The sequence below is a fragment of the Tachypleus tridentatus genome, chromosome 11 (assembly GCF_004210375.1).
Source record: "Tachypleus tridentatus isolate NWPU-2018 chromosome 11, ASM421037v1, whole genome shotgun sequence".
Lineage (NCBI taxonomy): Eukaryota > Metazoa > Arthropoda > Merostomata > Xiphosura > Limulidae > Tachypleus > Tachypleus tridentatus.
This window is the reverse complement of record NC_134835.1, coordinates 71023742-71041756: the sequence shown is the minus strand read 5'-3', so window position 1 is coordinate 71041756 and position 18015 is coordinate 71023742. Positions and strand designations below refer to the sequence as shown.

At 33.0% G+C, this 18015-nt stretch overlaps 1 protein-coding gene across 3 annotated transcripts in view; it reads left to right on the top strand.

Annotated features, from left to right (window-relative positions):
* Nucleotides 1–18015, top strand: part of LOC143232418 (neuroligin-4, X-linked-like) — a 135413-nt gene that overhangs the window by 39453 nt on the left and 77945 nt on the right. Inside the window, exon 1 of one of the 3 annotated variants that reach the window (XM_076467866.1) lies at nt 6692–7126. The exons of the other annotated variants lie outside the window; for them this stretch is intronic. The gene's annotated coding sequence lies outside the window, so the exon portion shown is untranslated. Of the gene's footprint in view, nt 1–6691; nt 7127–18015 lie in introns of those variants that run through there. 3 annotated transcript variants of the gene reach the window in all.

The window sequence follows — 18015 nt, the reverse complement described above, 5'->3', positions numbered from 1 at the left end:
AATGGGCTATCTGCGCTCTGCCCACCACGGGTATTGAAACCAGGTTTTTAGCGTTGTCCACAGACATACCGCTGAGCCACTGGGAGGCGAAATAAGTGACAGAACATTGATATAATTTTCCGAAAGGATTGCTGTGTGTTTTTGTTTATGATTTTGTTGGTTTTTTTTGCTGTTGGATTTACACTACTCATAATAAATTAATTCTTACACATTTTTCAGTTTTTCGTGAAATGACAATTGAAATTTGTATCAAATTTACACTATTTAATTGCATAGAAAGACTTAAGATATGTTCGTAAAGATAAAATACTATGTTTAGCAGCTACCAATTATTTGGCCGGCGAGTAAAATTTGTTTACATAACAGAAAATAAATTAGGACATGTAAGGAGACTTCTGTTAGTTCTCATTGTAAAAAGAAATCTAATTAAAAGTAATTTTAGACCACATTACCTTGTCTTATATTTGAATGGCTGTCTTTTTTTTCACTGCATAATGCTTTATTTTGTATTTGAATTATGCACGAATAGCAACATTTGTCTGTTTGTGCCCTAACAACTTTGCTCGACTCATTAATCCTAGATTTACTCATCTTTTCTGCTCTACTACTTGATGGCTAGTATATCTGTCACTAATTTCGAATATTTTCTACCATGTGATATATGCGATAGATTTATTATACTGTATTTAACTAGTGAAGTGCCATCTGTACGTAAAAATAAATTTATTATGGATAATATAAAATATTGGGAGTATGCACATTACGTTCTAGTTACTGAAACTAGTTTTTTGTAGTAACTACAAAACCCTTACTGTCAGTGTTTTATAGTAGCTAAATCAAGTGCTTGTTTTTAAACTATTGGGAAACAGTCTGTTTTTCATCTTCTTCGAACCCCATTTTTTGTGGTAATATTTAAATAATAACGTTTTTATTTCTCCAACTTTTTATGCCATTAAATGGATGCGCTGTCAAAGACGTGTACGTAATAACTCTTGCGTGTTTTCGTACAAGTAGCGTGTGAAAAGATATAGTATGGCTCACAAGCTCAACCTGGCAATGCAGAGAAACGTCATCTAAAAGTAATGTATATATAGAGAAACGGAAAGTGAAGTACTATCAAATAGCCAGACTTATAGCTTAATATACGTAGGGCAAGGAAATAAAACTACACAGTGGGCACGATGGAATGTGTGTTATTGAAGAGGTGTTCTGTACTAGGAATGAAACATATCTTTTGATACTGATTTTTTATAGCCATGTATCTATATAAGTATCGTAACAGAAGACTAATCTGACAAGGCTAATATATGTAATAAAATACATAAATACACAAATACTTACCAGGAACCTTGATAATGTAATATAACATACAGTCGTGACTAGAAAAGTCTGCTGTTACATTTTTACTTTTCAATCGGATCTAATCAAATCATGTTATATAAACACGTCACTTATGTAGAGCAGGTGATATGTTTTACTTTTGACGTTCATTAGTTTGAAATAATTAAACGTCTTTATTTTTCACTTATATTTAGTTGAGTTCTGGTTGCTATTCTAATTCTTTAGCAGCAACTACTTGCCTTCAGCACCCAGCAGAAACAAAATGAGAGTTTAGGTGTAGAATTTTTGATTTAGTTTATCTATTAAGTGAACTGTATATTTTTAGTTATCTCTTCTATTAGAACTCATTCCATTATTCAACTGAAAATTCTACAAAACAGGAAAAATAACTATGTTTTAACAAGGATTTTCCATCTAAACATTAAACCTTGAAAATTTTTGTTAAAAAATAAGATAATTAGACATAGAAATGGCTTCTCTTAGTTTTCTTCTGTTCAAATCTTGAATTAACCCTAAAAATTAAAGCTTCAGGTTGTTAGTGATTATAACTAAATCACAACACAAATATTTTACTTGTTAACTTTTGTGCTTAACAACAAAAACTGAGGCTTAGAGTTGTAAGTTTTCTTGAAGTTACAAATTAGTTTTAAAAAAATTCAGATTATGGTTTTTGTCTGATTTAAGGCTTGGTTTTGGTTTTAATTTCCTTACCTTAGACTCTAAGAGCTCTCCTCAATGACGCCCGTAGGTATTGTGTAAGTTGTTGATGGCAGAAAACCTTCAAGATTTAAGTTCATTGTTGACTGATAAACGAATTACCGATCCTCATTTGTATTTTTTCTTTAATTTAGTGTTCCAGGAAGGATATTGATTTTTTTTCATTTAAAGACTCGATAAAAAACAAAACCAAGGACACCAAAGACACTCAAGATAAAAGCAATTCACACAGTAGTTCTTAAATTTAAGTAAGAATGAGATATTGCGAAATTAAAACCTAATATCTGAGCCTTCCAAATGAGCACCCGTTCAGCAATATCATTATACTGTGTATAAATTGTCTCTTACCTAATGTAGACAGCTTTATGGCAGAAACTATGATTTTAGATGTTTGAAGATGAAAATATATTCTACTTGCTTTTAATAAGGAAAGGTAGAGGCAAAGCGTGAAATCACCAAGAAATATTATTCTTTTTAATTTTGTGTTTATAATGTTAGTGGCATTACCGCCTTCTTAAAATAGTTAACTTTTCAAATGACTTAATAATTTTGTCATAAAATACATACTAAATGAAATGAATTTTTAATACATACCATCAGAGAATAAATAGTTGTTTCAAGATTTATTGTAGAGACCTTTATTCATCTCTAATAATCTAAAATACTATGGTTATTTAAATAATCTATCACTATATCACCACAATAAGTCTTTCATATTTATTCAACTGAAATTATAAATTTTACTGAGAATAAGAAAAATTATGAAACAATTTTCGTGATTCTCACTAGTTCTTACAAAAGTCTGGATTTAATTATGAAACCCAACATCAGAGTTATCTAATAATTATGGAAAGTTAAAAGCAACGACTGTTTTGGTTTATTCGGAATTAAGCACAAAGCTACACAACAGGATATCTGTGCTCTGTACACCACGGGTATCGAAACCCTGTTTCTAGCGGTGTGAGCTAGTAGAAATACCGCTGTGCCACCTGGGGACGCCACGGCTACAAGGCTAATAAAGATAATGTTCTTTTTAGGCATTACGAAATACGTTTCGAAAATATCTCTTGCAGTTTTAAGCATCTTGGAGGGTTACGTTGTTAACCATTAAGTACTGAAGAGAGGGAGTCATTGTAAAGTTCTTAATTGTTTAATAACTTAAGAATGTACGCGTTAGTATTGTTCATAGCAACAAGATAGAGTATAAGTGCAAATTTCTCACTTTTCAGTTTAGCAATAGCAATGTTAGAATTTGCAAAATAAATAATTACTTAGATTTTATATTTTGCCAGGTTGTACGTCGGATGGAAACTCCAGATTGCAGCTTAGTTAAAAAGTATTCAAAATAAATTGTGGAAATGCACAGGAATACACATACAAGAATCTCAAACAATGGGAAATTTCAATAGCCAATTTATTATTAGTATAGTCATTCTTATTAGAGAAAATACGAAAAGAGGACAAATTAGTTGCACAGTTCAATGATTTATTGTATTTGCTTTAGTCTGAGAAATATTATTTGTGTTTCAAAAAAGTTTTACCATATATGGTTTTGCGACTGTGTTCAAATGTTTCTGTATTACTTACTGCAATTCAGCCAAGCTGTCTATTTGCCACTTGTCCTTTTCAGTTTCCACACACGACCCCATGTAGTATTAATCATATCAATATCATTACTTCTTGTATACCAAATGATGGTTGTAAGTGTTCCGTCAGCCTCTTTTCTGATTCCAGATATAGCTTGACCATATTCTTTGGATGTTCCTGACGGAAGAACATGGAGATTAAGATTCTGTTTGCATCTGTCAGTATTCAGGCTACCATCAATTTTGGATAACCATTTGTATAACAACAAAGACTGATGATAATAATAAACTTATGCTGGTGTGGCACTGTCTGATTGGTTGAATAGCAGACAATTGCAATCGAAGCTATTAATATGTAATTGTAATCTGGTATTGCACAGTTTGTGGAAGAGAAATCGCATGGTAACAAAATTATACAACAATTTTATTCATCGTTTATATAAATGTTTCTAATACTCTAAATGTATGTACATATTTATAAATGCTTAGTGGCTAGTGGTGGCATGGTTAAATATTTTTCGGCGGAAAGGCGTTTTGTGTTGTTTTTGTGCATGTGTTTTGTTATTTTTCTGCCCAAGAACGATCGTGTGAATCGGTAAATATCCATTCGCTTCCAGTAACATCACATTTTGTATTTCCACGATAAATTATTAGCGTGAAACACAATTTCGAAATAGCAACGGTAAATTTCATTCGTATTGAGCAATGTGCTGTAATTACGTGCTTAGCGAAGGAGGTGAAAAGTATACGTTCATACATTACATTAAGACACTAGCCAACAGTTGGTGTATCAAGATGGAAGTTGTCTCACGCAACATGATAATACGAGGCCCATTTTATTCATCGTGTTATGTTCTTCTCAAAGACAACCTGCTTGGACAATATTAGCAGACATTGGATGCTATTAAAGCAGTTATGCGCAATTAGATTCGCAACGCCATAACTGTCTTTTATTGAACTGATATAATTAGATACACGCCACAGTAAAGTAAAGGCATCATACTTAATGGAGACTACATAACTACGCTTAACTAAATATTATTTTAAGTTCCTCGTAACGTGTTCCTTAGAGTTTTACCAGAGATTTATAACAGTGGGATTTTTCACCTCTAATTTGCTTTCCAGAAATCGCTGCCTGGAAGATACCTTTGTTCAACAGCAGTTCGCAGGACAGCTTAAGGTATATTTGAAAATATTTTTACATATAGTAAGAAATATTTATTGGAGTAAAAACACGCACCACTGTAGTTGTTTCTTTCACAAAATGTTCTAAATTAACCCTTTACACATTTCTAATCAAAGGTGATTAGTGATAGCACTGAAAGAAAAATATTCTAGGCAATGGTTTGTAACAGACGAAATATAGTTCTGAAATTCCATTCCTAAATATCTCTTATTAAAGTAGTTGTTTTTCTAAAACGTAAAAACAAATATTCAGTGAAATTTGTTTAATTATTAGTTTAATTTAACCTTAAAAGACCTTATGGCTAAGCCAGTTTAGGCGTTTAACACTATTACATTGCTAATCGTAGTTGTGTATTTAAGTTTCTTTTTACATTCATCCTTTCAATAGTTAGAAAATCTTCCTTCACATCCAGGAACTACTGGACCACAGGTCTTACACCAATATCCTGGACCAGCTTCCTACAACTATGATATTCCACTATTTCAAAATTATTTCAGCCAATCTTTTTCACCTCTGTCTTAAGTTTCTTTTCAGTATAGTTGCAATATACATTGATATCGTTTTCAGCTACCGCCGAGTACGGTCAGGATATTTCATTCTGCGCCCTGGCCGTGAAAATGGGATTTCTCGGGACACTCCTATTTCTTCTCATAGCAAAATTATCGCCTTGAATCGTGCATCATGCTATCCCTACCCTGAAAAGGTGCTTTCACATTTAGCGTCATTTAAAACTACAATTAAAGTAATCCAAACTTAAAGTCACAACCAAGTTAAAACCCAACTGTTAAACTTATCTCAAGTCTCAAATCCTGTTCCAGTCAATCAGCTTATTATGCTTGATTTATTAATCCAGGAACTTACTACTTCACCACAATCTTGGTCTCTTCCATGGACCACCAAGTTACAACTGTCCATTATCCAAGCTGTCCATCCTTCTCTACTTTCCGTCCTGGTTCACAGCTTTCCCTATCGTTTTTAATGTTAATGGAATATCAGACCACCTCCAAGTATAACGATATTTATCACACACTCACAGCATTACTCTCACTCTACTCTAGTAGCACTTCACCTTAATTCTGGGGCTTGTGAGATATAATACCAAAACCATTGCAAAAATGTAATGTAATAAATTTTACTTACACTTTAAGAAGTAGTTCATGAAAGTTTATTCGAATAAAAAGATAATAAACTCTGCAGTAGTTCATGATTTATACTTTTATGAATATATTAGCTTTAAATATTATTTTAGCAAATATATCTAAATATTTTTTATGCAGGTCTTTCATAGAAATGTAGATTTCGTAACAATCGAAAAAAATTTCAGTTTCATGTGTTTTAAAAGGTAAACTTAAATGGTATGTGTGAGGGAGCGACTAAACTATCAGCTCATCAAATAAGTAATGTCCGATTTTAGGTTCAGAAAAAGAGAAAGGATTTCAAACGCTTTTAATGTTATTTAATCAATAATGTATGTTCCATTATTATTAATTACTTTCTGTCAACGATTCTCAAGCTTCTGAATGCCACTTCTACAAAATTTTGGAGGTTTGGAGAAAAAAGAATGTGTCTTTTCTATCAAGATAGTTCTGCAAACTTTGGAATAAATGATAATCAGATGGGGGCAAGTCCTAGAGAATAAAAAGGTGTAGAAGTTTTTCCAGTCTAGTTCTTCAATCTTTATAGATGTGATCCTTGTTGTATGTGGCCGTGCATTATCCTAGTGTAACTCAACATCTTTATGACTGATCAAAACAGGCCTCCTTTCTTTCAGTGCAAAATTCAAGTGCTTTAACTGTTGACAATAGAAGTCTGATGTAATCGTTACATTGAGTGGTAACAACTCAAAGTGGATCACACCAATAATATTCCACCAAACGCTTAACAAGACTTTCGTAGGCTGTAGATTCATTTTGAGTTGCGCTTTAGCCAGTTTACCTGCACTGAGTCATTGTCTGTGGCGCTTAACATTTTTATAACATATCTTTTTCATCTCCAGTCACTAACCTGTCCAAAAAATTGAGTTACGTTCACGAGAGTGCAGATAAGTGCAAATGTTTACTCTTGTTCTAAGGTTGGCTTCTGTCAAATCATGAGGGGACTCATTTTTCAATTTTTGACACTTTTCCAAGTTGTTGCAGATGACAGTGAACTGTTGAATGGTTTAATTACGCTTCTGTGCTAGTTTTTCAACTGATACAGCACAATCTTCAACAAGTGCAGTCAGCAGCAAATCATCATTAAACTCAACAGGACGACCTGAACGTGGCGCACCACTGATCTGACAAAGTGTAGTTTGGTTAGTTTCTTTTATTTGTCTGAACATTTTTATATACGTCCTACTACATATTTTAGTCATTAAAGCCTTCTACAAAGACATAAATGATGATGCACTTTCTGTATTAAGTTTTCGGACATTACTTATAAGATGACCTGATACTACTAATAAAGTAGTCTTAGCTTCGTCATACAAACAACTGATAGGATCTAACCTTAGTTTCGTGTATTTGATAAAATCTTGGCTTTTGTAAGAATAACATGAAACATGTAAGCCTTATAAATAAAGAAATGTAAGTGATACAGCAAAGAAAGTTTGATAAAAGAGGCAGTGTAATAAAAGTTCTATGTGATTAGATATCATGAGTAGATAAACAAAGTAGCTTTAAATACTGCTCAGTATTAAGTGCACACGCGATAAGAAGCATTGAGAAAGGTAGCTTGTTCTTACTTTTCTCCTTATGGAGGAACCCGGCATGGCTAGGTGGTTAAGGCACTCGACTCATAATCCAAAAGTCGCGGGTTCGAATCCTCATAACACTAAACATGCTCGCCCTTTCAGCTGTGGGGGCGTAATAATGTAGCGGTTAATCCCACTATTCGTTGATAAAAGAATAGCTCAAGAGTTGGGAATGTGTTGTGATGAATATTTGCCTTCCCTCTAGTCTTATACTGCTAAATTAGGGACGGTTAGCGCAGATAACCCTCGTGTAGCTTTGTGTGAAATTCAAAACAAACAAACAAACAAAACCTTATGTAATATACGCATTACGGGTGATTGACGCTGATTGTATAAATCTTAGAAGCATGTTCACCATTTGAATTCTAAGGAATAGTTCACACTACAGAATCTCTTAAGTTACCGTATAAGTGTATTGTTAGTTTGTAATTAAAACATTTGTATGGTAATGAATAAATGTTGTCAAATTAATTATTGTAAAACGCTGAAAAGTTTAATTACATAAGCTGAAGATGATTTTGTTATGATAATACTGTTTTGTTTGCATTGCTCGTGATCTTTTCTTGTTGTATAAAATAAATAGGTATTAAACGGAACATGCGAGTCACCCTTAACGATTTCTCTTTGTGTTAACACCGACTATTGCGCATTGTTTAAGGGAAGCAGAGCAGCGCAATATTTATATAAAATGCTTGCTTTACATATCCATACACTCTTTTCGCTACTACGCTATTTCTTTACATCTCACAAATTTTACTGGCTGATTTGGTCTCGTGCTCCTTCGATTTAAAATTCAGGCACGTGGCATGCACGTTATGCAGAATTAATCAAGAATTTTACTGCTTGTTTAGCAAAGTAAATTGAGTGATTTTTCAACAAACATATTTATCTCCAAGACGAATACTCTGTTTAGTAATATAGATTTAAGTACGTTTTACAAGTTAGTTTTTTCAGGAATGTTTTGTGAAGGGCAATCCTGCAAGTCATTATGATGATTCTTTACAGTTGTTCAGATGATTTTGAGCCAACGAACCCGTTATATAACCGAAACGTTCCGTTCTGTCTGTAGCTATATTTAATTGTTCTAATACTTAATGTGATTTTATTATTAGTGCTTGTAGCCCACTGAGAAAATAATCAGTAGCATGTATTATATGCACTTATTTTTGTCGTATATTGTGTGTATGTGTGTTTTCTCATAGCAAAGCCACATCGAGCTATCTGCTGAGCCCACCGAGGGGATCGAACCCCTGAATTTAGCATTCTAAATCCGTATAATTACCGCTGTACTAGCGGGGGACCACTTATTGTGAAATTTCTTTTTGAACACTTCCGTATAAATAAAGCAATTGGTTGTTTCCTATAGACCGGCATGGCCAGGTGGGTTAAGGCGTTCGACTCGTAAGCCAAGGGTCGCGGGTTTGAATCCCCATTGCGCCAAACATGCTCCCCTTTCAGCTATGGGAACGTTATAATGTGACGGTCAATCCCACTATTCGTTGGTAAAAGAGTAGCCTAAGAGTTGGCGGTGGGTAGTGATAACGAGTTGCCTTCCCTCTTGTCTTGCACTGCTAAATTAAAGAAGAGTAGCTCAGATAGCCTTCCCGTAGTTTTGCGCGAAATTCAAAGAAACAAACAAAACGCTATGAATAAAAACATAGGAACAGTATATTCAATAAGAAATACTCATCACTTAAATGGTAGCTTGCTTTATAAAAAGTAATATTAGTTACATTACAATCAGATATAGTTTCACAGCCAGAATATTTAAAATTGATGTAGAAGAAAATCCTATGCATATTTATAAACATACAGCTGTAATTGTTTTATTCATGTAGAATTTTATTGGCTATCTCGTATTCATGTAACTTACGAGAATTGGCTGCTTATAACTTAGAGACAGGACATAAAACAAGCAATAACAAAATTTGATTTTACAATACCTTTCTAAAACTAAAGATCATCTTTGTAACTTAGAAGGAAAGTCGATCTGCAGTAGGCGAGCAGGCAATCTGCATAAGAAACGCAAAAACTTTCACTCACTCTATATTGACAGTGGTGTGTTGCAATAGCCTTTGGATGAGATTGAAAAGCAACTCCTAGCCAAAAGAATACAACACGAGACAAGAATACGTTATAACTCGAAAGACATGAGTTAAAACGAAATAAAACTTCAATACAAATGAGAAAAGACAGAATGATCGATGTAAGTCCAGCTTTTAGAAAATCTTACTTTCATTTTCAAAGCTCATTATTGATTTTTAGCGTTACTGATTTTGGTACACAGAGTACAGAGACACAGCATTGGAATTACCTTCTAGGCGTTGCTCATCTCTTTACCAACTCTGTTCTATCAATATCCGGATAAAACTGTCCAATATAGCTTGATTTATTGATAAAAACCATCAAGAAATGTGATAGATTTGGTAATTCCTACATCAAATCTTCAAAATGAATCCACATTTTCTGCATCCAAGCTGGTGTTCAGCATAATTATGATGAAAGAACTGAATATGTTATTACCAAATCAGAAAACGTATTGAACAATAAGTATACAAGTTTCCAGTTTTGTGCTGATATTAACATATCGCAGTGTTCTAATGTTATTTATAGAAACCTAAGTGTTTGATAACTGTAGAAGAATTGCTCTTTCTCTAATCAAATATTTAGGAATAAAAAACTTAGAAGATAAATTCAGCATTTTTTAAATTTTGACAATAGAAGTTCAAATAAAATGGCAAAACAAGTATACAGGACAAGAAACGATACGAAAGAGAGGGTGCAAGTGTTTGTTTGTTTCTTTTGAATTTCGCGCAAAGCTTCACGAGGGCTATCTGCGGTAGCCATCCCTAATTTAGCAGTGTAAGACTAGAGGGAAGGCATCTAGTCATTACCACTCATAGCCAACTCTTGGGCTACTCTTTCACCAACGAATAATGAGATGGACCGTCAAATTATAACGCTCATATCTAACCATGCCGGGCCATATATATAAAGTTTTCCTATTAAACTTTTGACCAGTTTTTATCATAAAATTAATTATAAGGTTCTCACTAATAAAAGTTTCGTGAAAAACTATTTCAGTTGAAATGAAGTGATCATGAAAACACTTGCAGTGGATTTTGGTAAATCTTTAGCAAGCTTTTGAGAAATTGTTTACACACAACATACAAAAGAAAGATAAGTGTGTATTTTCTCATATCAAAGCCACATCATGTGTCCACCTACGGGAATCGAACCGCTGATTTTAGCATGTAATATCTGAAGACTTACTGCTCTCCCTCTGGAGGACAAAGAAGGAGATTGAATGAGACACTGTAGTAATCATAAATTATGAACAAATAAATTTTAGTCCTTCACTTATAACTACCATATATTATCTTTTTTAAAGAACAGTCGATTTAGTTGTGGTTTATATAAAATTCAGATCAAATCTATTGATCCATTCTTTAAGGCTTAGTTCTTAAAATATAAGATCAAAGAATCAAATTAAACTCAATACTGCAAAAAAATTTGAAGACAGGAAACTGCTATTTATCAGTATCATCACTTTAAATTGTTGACGATCCCGTTAAACCAAAATTATTTTGCCAACAGGCAGTTGAGCACAAAAATACCCTCGTGAAAACCATTTACTGGAAAATAATAGTATATCCTTTCATCAAGACGAGAGATCGGATATCGGTTTTGCAATAAAGAGACATAATACTGTATACTACGCTGTTAAACTAGAACTTTCTCAAAAATAAATTTCATTCCTTGTCTCTTAAAGAGAGATTTTACTCAGAACAAATTAACGTTTAGTGAAAGTATACAAGAAGGGTAAAACTTTACTGTTTTTTTTTTTTTCAATTTGGTGAAACTTCTTACTTATACATTTAATTGTCTTTTTGAATTGTCAGTTTATCTGGCATTATTTCTATTGACATATACCCACCCTTAGATATTGTTATGATCGGCAGATCTACTGTTCGTATATTGGTCGTGTTAACTTTTAGCATACTATGCATAATGCTACGTTCTTACTTTATGTATAATTTCAGCACCTTATAATGATCATTTAGTGTATCCAGTCAAATTATTTTATCTGAGAAACTGTCTTTATCAATAACTAATGATCTTCTAGTGTAGTCAGCCACAACAGCCGATCTGATGAAGAACTTTTGTCAAACAACAGTAATTTAGTAACATTTTATGTCATGCAACAAACGACATGTTCATGCAATCAGACGGATAGCTTGATCTGAAAAACGGTCTTTCTCAAATATAATTAGTAAACACATGGTATATCCAACTGTATCATTAGATCTACAAAACAGCCTTTCTCCAACAACCTACAATCATGTAACGTATCCAACTATACCAGATGATCTTTTACAAACGGCCTAAAACTTATAATAATGTAGTTGCACTAGTTGAACTGTGAAATGGTCTTTCTGTGTCATATTATAATCGTATAGTGTATCCAACTGCACCGTGTGACCTAAAAAAAAAATTTTCAAAAAAGTTATATTCGCTTAATGCACCCAGTCATCCCAAATGAAATATCAAATTCTATACATTAAATGCTCTCTCTTTTATCTTACAAGCTGTAATTGCGTTTATATTCAATTACAACATTTCTGGTTCTTTTACTGTTTAGATAGTCTCTTGAATAGGAATTTCTGAAAAAAGCGCTAAGAAAAAATTGAGTAATAAGGCAAGTTTTAATTAAATAAAGGAAGCTTGTTGTTATACGTGTATTCTCTAAGCTTTTAAACCTCTCAGCCAGCCATTGTTTTTTTTTCTAAACAACATATGAGTTGAATTGACAAAAGGCGAATTATAATCATGAAATGGAAACTATAATACTTTCGGCATGCAAATACGTGCAAACATTTTTGTAGTGCTCAATTTAAATTGAAATATTTTACTACCATTAAAATGTGTAAGCCCCAAGAAACTTTTACCTTAAAATTTCGTCAGGTAATATAACTTGGTTATCTTTATCAAAAGTCTTAATGTAAGGTACACAACTTAATCTAACCTGCATAAAACTTAGTTTTCGTCACGCTTTCTCGAAGTAGGATGCGTCATAAAAGCCAAAATGCGTTTATCAAGATAAAATAATTGGATCGTTGTCTGTCAATTGAGAGTTTAGTGACGAGAATGCAATGAGGCCGTGAAACTTTATAAGTGTAGTGAGTGTTGGTATAATAAGGCTAAAGAAAAGACGTGGTGTGGGATCACTAAACCTTGAGCCGAGTGTATAAAACGTATCATGAAAATAAAAATATTGATTCAATTTCAAACTTAAATCGTTTATGAATTAAGCTACTTTCTGCTACATCACCAAAGTTTTAATTAAAACAAACGTCTTTAATGAATTGAGACTCTAAATTAAGAAATCAACAAATATTGTTCCAGTTTTGTTGTTTTTACATTTCATTTTATACTTTCAGTACATAGACTAACAATATTAGATTATAGATTTGTTTCTATGCAACATAACATAAAAGTCATTGTGGGAACGATGTGTTATCAAAAAGCACTGAATTTCCTATAAATTAGAAGTTGTTAATCTAGCTGATTTTACTAATAAATACTCTATATAAAACTCCACACAATTTCATGAATGATCTTAATTATAATTGACTTAGAAAGAAATTTACTAATGTTTGACTATCTCCACTGCACTTTTTTGCCTCTTTATTGGTCAAACTTGATTTACAAATCGATTTATTTCACTTAGATATAAAATATAAAGTTAGGTTATACTATGGAGTGGGGGAAGTACTTACCCCTTCATGTTTGACGGGCTATACGCTAGTTACAAATATGGAAAGGTCAGGTTAACAGCTTAGTATTTGAACTACAAGTATATCTATAAATATTTAAGTAAATACCATCGTACATATTTTAAGAGAAATGTTATATATAAAAATGTGTAGATAGAGATATTGTTCTAACACTTGGAAATGGCTACAAAAATTATCCATAACATATTCTCGTCAACCTACTAAACATTTCTTATACTAATTACCTAAAAATTCCGTTGCGAAGAGTATAAAAACTTGAAGAAAGCAATACTTGATCATTCACTTTTTATCACTTTTTGGTTTCATTAGAACAAAAAATCTTAAAATGATGTAAATTCCACGTTTGTTAGGTTTTTTGTGTGTGAATGAAAGTTACGTTGAGTAATTTTTAAAGTTAATATGCAGGAATATTGGCAACGAGTACAAACATGTAAAGACGATGGAGATTTTTCATTACATGCTCGAAGAATGTGAAGCAAATCACTTCAGTTATTGGGAATGTCATAATCTTGAACATTAGAGATACGAAAATAAATTGATATGTAATTAGTCTTTACTCTTAAAAAAATAATTAAATTAAGTTTTTGGGTATAAGTTGCATCACAAAGAAAAAAGTTAATTATGCTATAAACGATGCACTAAATAATAAATTAATGTCAAAAGTCTCCAATCGCGTTCCTTTATAATTTACCTCTTTAACAAACAATATAACCTCCATGTCCTCGCTACATCATATAAAAGAAGATGTTACGGCTGTTTGAAAAAAAGATGAGTTCAATTACTTTGTGAAATAAAGACTTCTTGTTGTTCTAAATCAATGATGAAAATTTCTTTGGCAAATTAACATTCGAATTAATATTCGATCTACGGTCATCATGTTAGGGTTTACTAAAGTTTATTCCTTTACTAAGATTCTTTATAAGTATATTACTCACACAGTTTTTATTATTTCTAAAATTAATGAACAGTATATTTACTCTGAAGTTTTAGGCTATGAAACAGTTTTTATTTAAAAGTCCGTTTGTTCTTACAGGACTATTTTGATATTTCAAAATTTGAATTCGATCAGAAAAGTTCTTTAGTTGTGCTGTTTGTTTTGTTTTTGAATTTCGTACAAAGCTACTCGAGGGCTATCTGTGCTAGCCGTCCCTAATTTAGCAGTGTAAGACTAGAGGGAAGGCAGCTAGTCATCACTACCCACCGCCAACTCTTGGGTTACTCTTTTACCAACGAATAGTGGGATTGACCGTAACATTATAACGTCTCCACGGCTGAAAGGGCGAGCATGTTTGGCCCGACGCCTTAACACGCTTGGCCATGCCGGTCCGCTTTAGTTATGCATCATGGCAGCATAAAGAGTACTTTGTAATGTTAAATCAATAATAGTTTATTGCAGTACTGTATAATAGTGATTTTACTTAACTAGAACAAAAAAGTATTCGATAATTCTAGATTTTTGATATTTGCAAGATTGAACTGCGTTATAATACGTTTATTAGTAAAGTTTTCGTTTTAATATACCATAAAAATTTACAGTCTTAACTTCTATAATATATATTATAAATAGTTACTATTTTCATTCAAGTAAAAATCAATTTCGTACTAAAATTAATGTAAAATAAAGAGAAAAAAAGACCATGTTATACTGTATGAATTGAAAATCATTAACTTAGCACACGGCTCGTCCTGGCCAGGTGGTTAAGGCATCCGACTCGTAATCCGTGGGTCGCGGGCTCGAATCCCTGTCACACCAAAGATGCTCATCCTTTCAGGCTTTGGGATGTTAATGAAGTTACGGTCAATCTCACTATTTGTTGGTAAAAGAGTAGTCCAAGACTTGGCGGTGGGTGGTGATAACTAGCTGCCTTCCCTCTAGTCTTACACTGCTAAATTAGGGACAGCTAGCGGAAATAGCTCTCGTGTAGTTTTGCGCGAAATTCAAACCAAAACCTAGCATATTTCAAGAATTTCGTTTTACCCATGATGCAATTTAATGTTGCTACTTGTTCTTGTTCTATATTAACTGCCATTTTATTACCAATCAGAAGGTAATATAAAAATGTTCTACCTTTCAATATTTTTTTGCACAAGAAAGTTATCAAGCTATTGAAATCTTTCCGAAAGCTAAATCATAAATCGATATTTTTCGACATTTCAAATTTCTAATAAAACTGTAACAAATTTCATTCAACTGCTTGTGATAGATTTACTCTATACTAATAAAATATATACGAAAAGACAAAAAATTCTTATTACAGCAAAATATGAAATTTACATCAAAATAGGAAACTAGGAATTGTTTGGCTTATTGGTTAGGGTACGGGATGACGAATCCGCGGTTTCATGGTTCGTATTCCGTAGCTGTAAATTAGCGCTCCGCACTCTGGGGTCTAGAGTACATTATAAGAAAAGCAATAAACTCATATTATACGATTAATTCAACGTTTGGCAATGGGTGCTGTTCTCTAGTTACTTTGTCTCTATTCTACGGTTTAAAATTAAAGATAGCTTTGCGTGATTATCAGAAATCCTCAAAGAAACCATTGAGTTTCTCATTGACTCACATAATTAACCTGCGAGGTAAAACATAAAGGAAACCCAAAAATACAAATAGCCCCCACTAGTACAGCGGTAAGTCTACGGATTTACAACACTAAAATCAGGGGATTGACTCCCCTCCGTGTGCTCAGCAGACATTCTGATGTGGCTTTGCTAAAAGAAAAACACACGTAATACAAATAAAGGCTTATTACACTACGAATAGTTATTCCTTCGTAATTATTAATAATGTTTGGAATTATTTCTTTACTCATGCTAACTGTAATTTATATTCAGAATTTCCATCAAACCGTACTTGTATTTTAAAACTCCTTTTTTATATCTTCTAATAAAAACTCCCACTTCTGTTTACAGCAAATCAATGAATTTTTCTCATCTCTGGTACTTTTACAAGCAAGAGATTTGATGATTTTGTTTCTAAACATGTCAGTAAAAGGTCACTGGTCATCCTTTCGTACTTCACGTAAAATAAAATATTTTATATTTGCGTCTATTCTTGAAAAAAAAATTAGTCCTGTAACATATATATTAAAATATACAAGACTGATTGGATGTACTTGAAAAATCATTTAATTTTTTCTTTCAAAAAAATCCCTATTACTTATTTCCAGTTTTCAGTTTAAAGAGTATTATCTTGCACAAAAATAATGAAAGAAAACTTTCTTTCGATTTTCCTAACGATATAGTTTTTGACTATGTTTAATACTTTTAAAAAATATATTATAAAACATGTGGGCCAGGCATGAACAGGCGGTTAAGGCACTCGACTCGTAATCTGAAAGTCGCAGGTTCGAATCCTTGTCACACCAAACATGCTCACTCTTTCAGCCGTGGAGGCGTTACAATGTGATGATTAATCCCACTATTCGTTGGTAAAAGAGTAGCCCAAGATTTGACGGTGGTTAGTAATAACTAGCTGCCTTTCCTCTAGTCTTACACTGCTAAATTAGGGACTGCTAGCGCAGATAGCCCTGGCGTAGTTTTGTGCGAAATTCAAAACAAACAAATACACGTATGATGTTTATCATTATGTTTATTTATTTTGTATTTGTTTTAACGTCTAGCGAAACATTATATTTTTCGTATAAACTTTTTAACTTTCCCTGTGTATAGTAGCATTTTGTTTTTAAACAAAGATAAAAGTGTTTTCAAAATCATAGGATTAAAGAATAACTGATATAATTCGAAGGATGATTTTACGTTAATTTTATAAATAATTAATGGTTATCAATGTTGTTTGTTTGTTTTTCACTTTCGCGCAAAGCTACTAAAGCTACTCGAGGGTTATCTGCTCTAGCCGTCCCTAATTTAGCAGTGTAAGACTAAAGGGAAGGTAGCTAGTCATCACTACCCACCGCCAACTGTTACGCTACTCTTTTACTAACGAATAGTGGGATTGACTTTCACATCATAACACCCCCATGGCTAAGAGGGCGATCATGTTTGGTGCGACGGGGGTTCGAACCCGTGACCCTCGGATTACGAGTCGAACGCCTTATCCCACCTTGCCGTGCCAGACCTAACGGTTATCATTTCAACCTCTTAATTTTCTGTCAGAATGATATTTAACTAATTTTTCAATGCATTTTTTACTTGAAACGTCTGATATGAGTGACTCTTCATTTACATTATTTTTTCAGTATATTTTATCTTTTTAGTTTCGCTTATGTAGTACAATACACCCAGTACTATACAAATAAGTCACGAATACAAAGGATCAAACGAGTTAAAACTTCGACATCCGTGGTGGGCACAGCACAGATAACACACTATGTAGCTTTGGGCTTGACAATAAACAGCCAAACAAATCTAACCTTTTACGGTAGGCAGGAAATATACGTAATTAATTTATATTCTCTTATTTAAAATACATACACGAACTTGTCGGTAACAAGTTTCTCACAAACGTAAAATACCTAAACTCATCTGATGTTGTAAGTATGTAATAGCTGGTTATTATTCTTTAAATGCGCACTTCTCAGCAGTTTTTCTCAAATGAAGGCCACGAGTTTCTTGCTAAGAATTAAATATGGGTAACTGACTGCTATAGAACAGAAATCCTCACTTCAAAAACCAGGAGATTCACATATATCA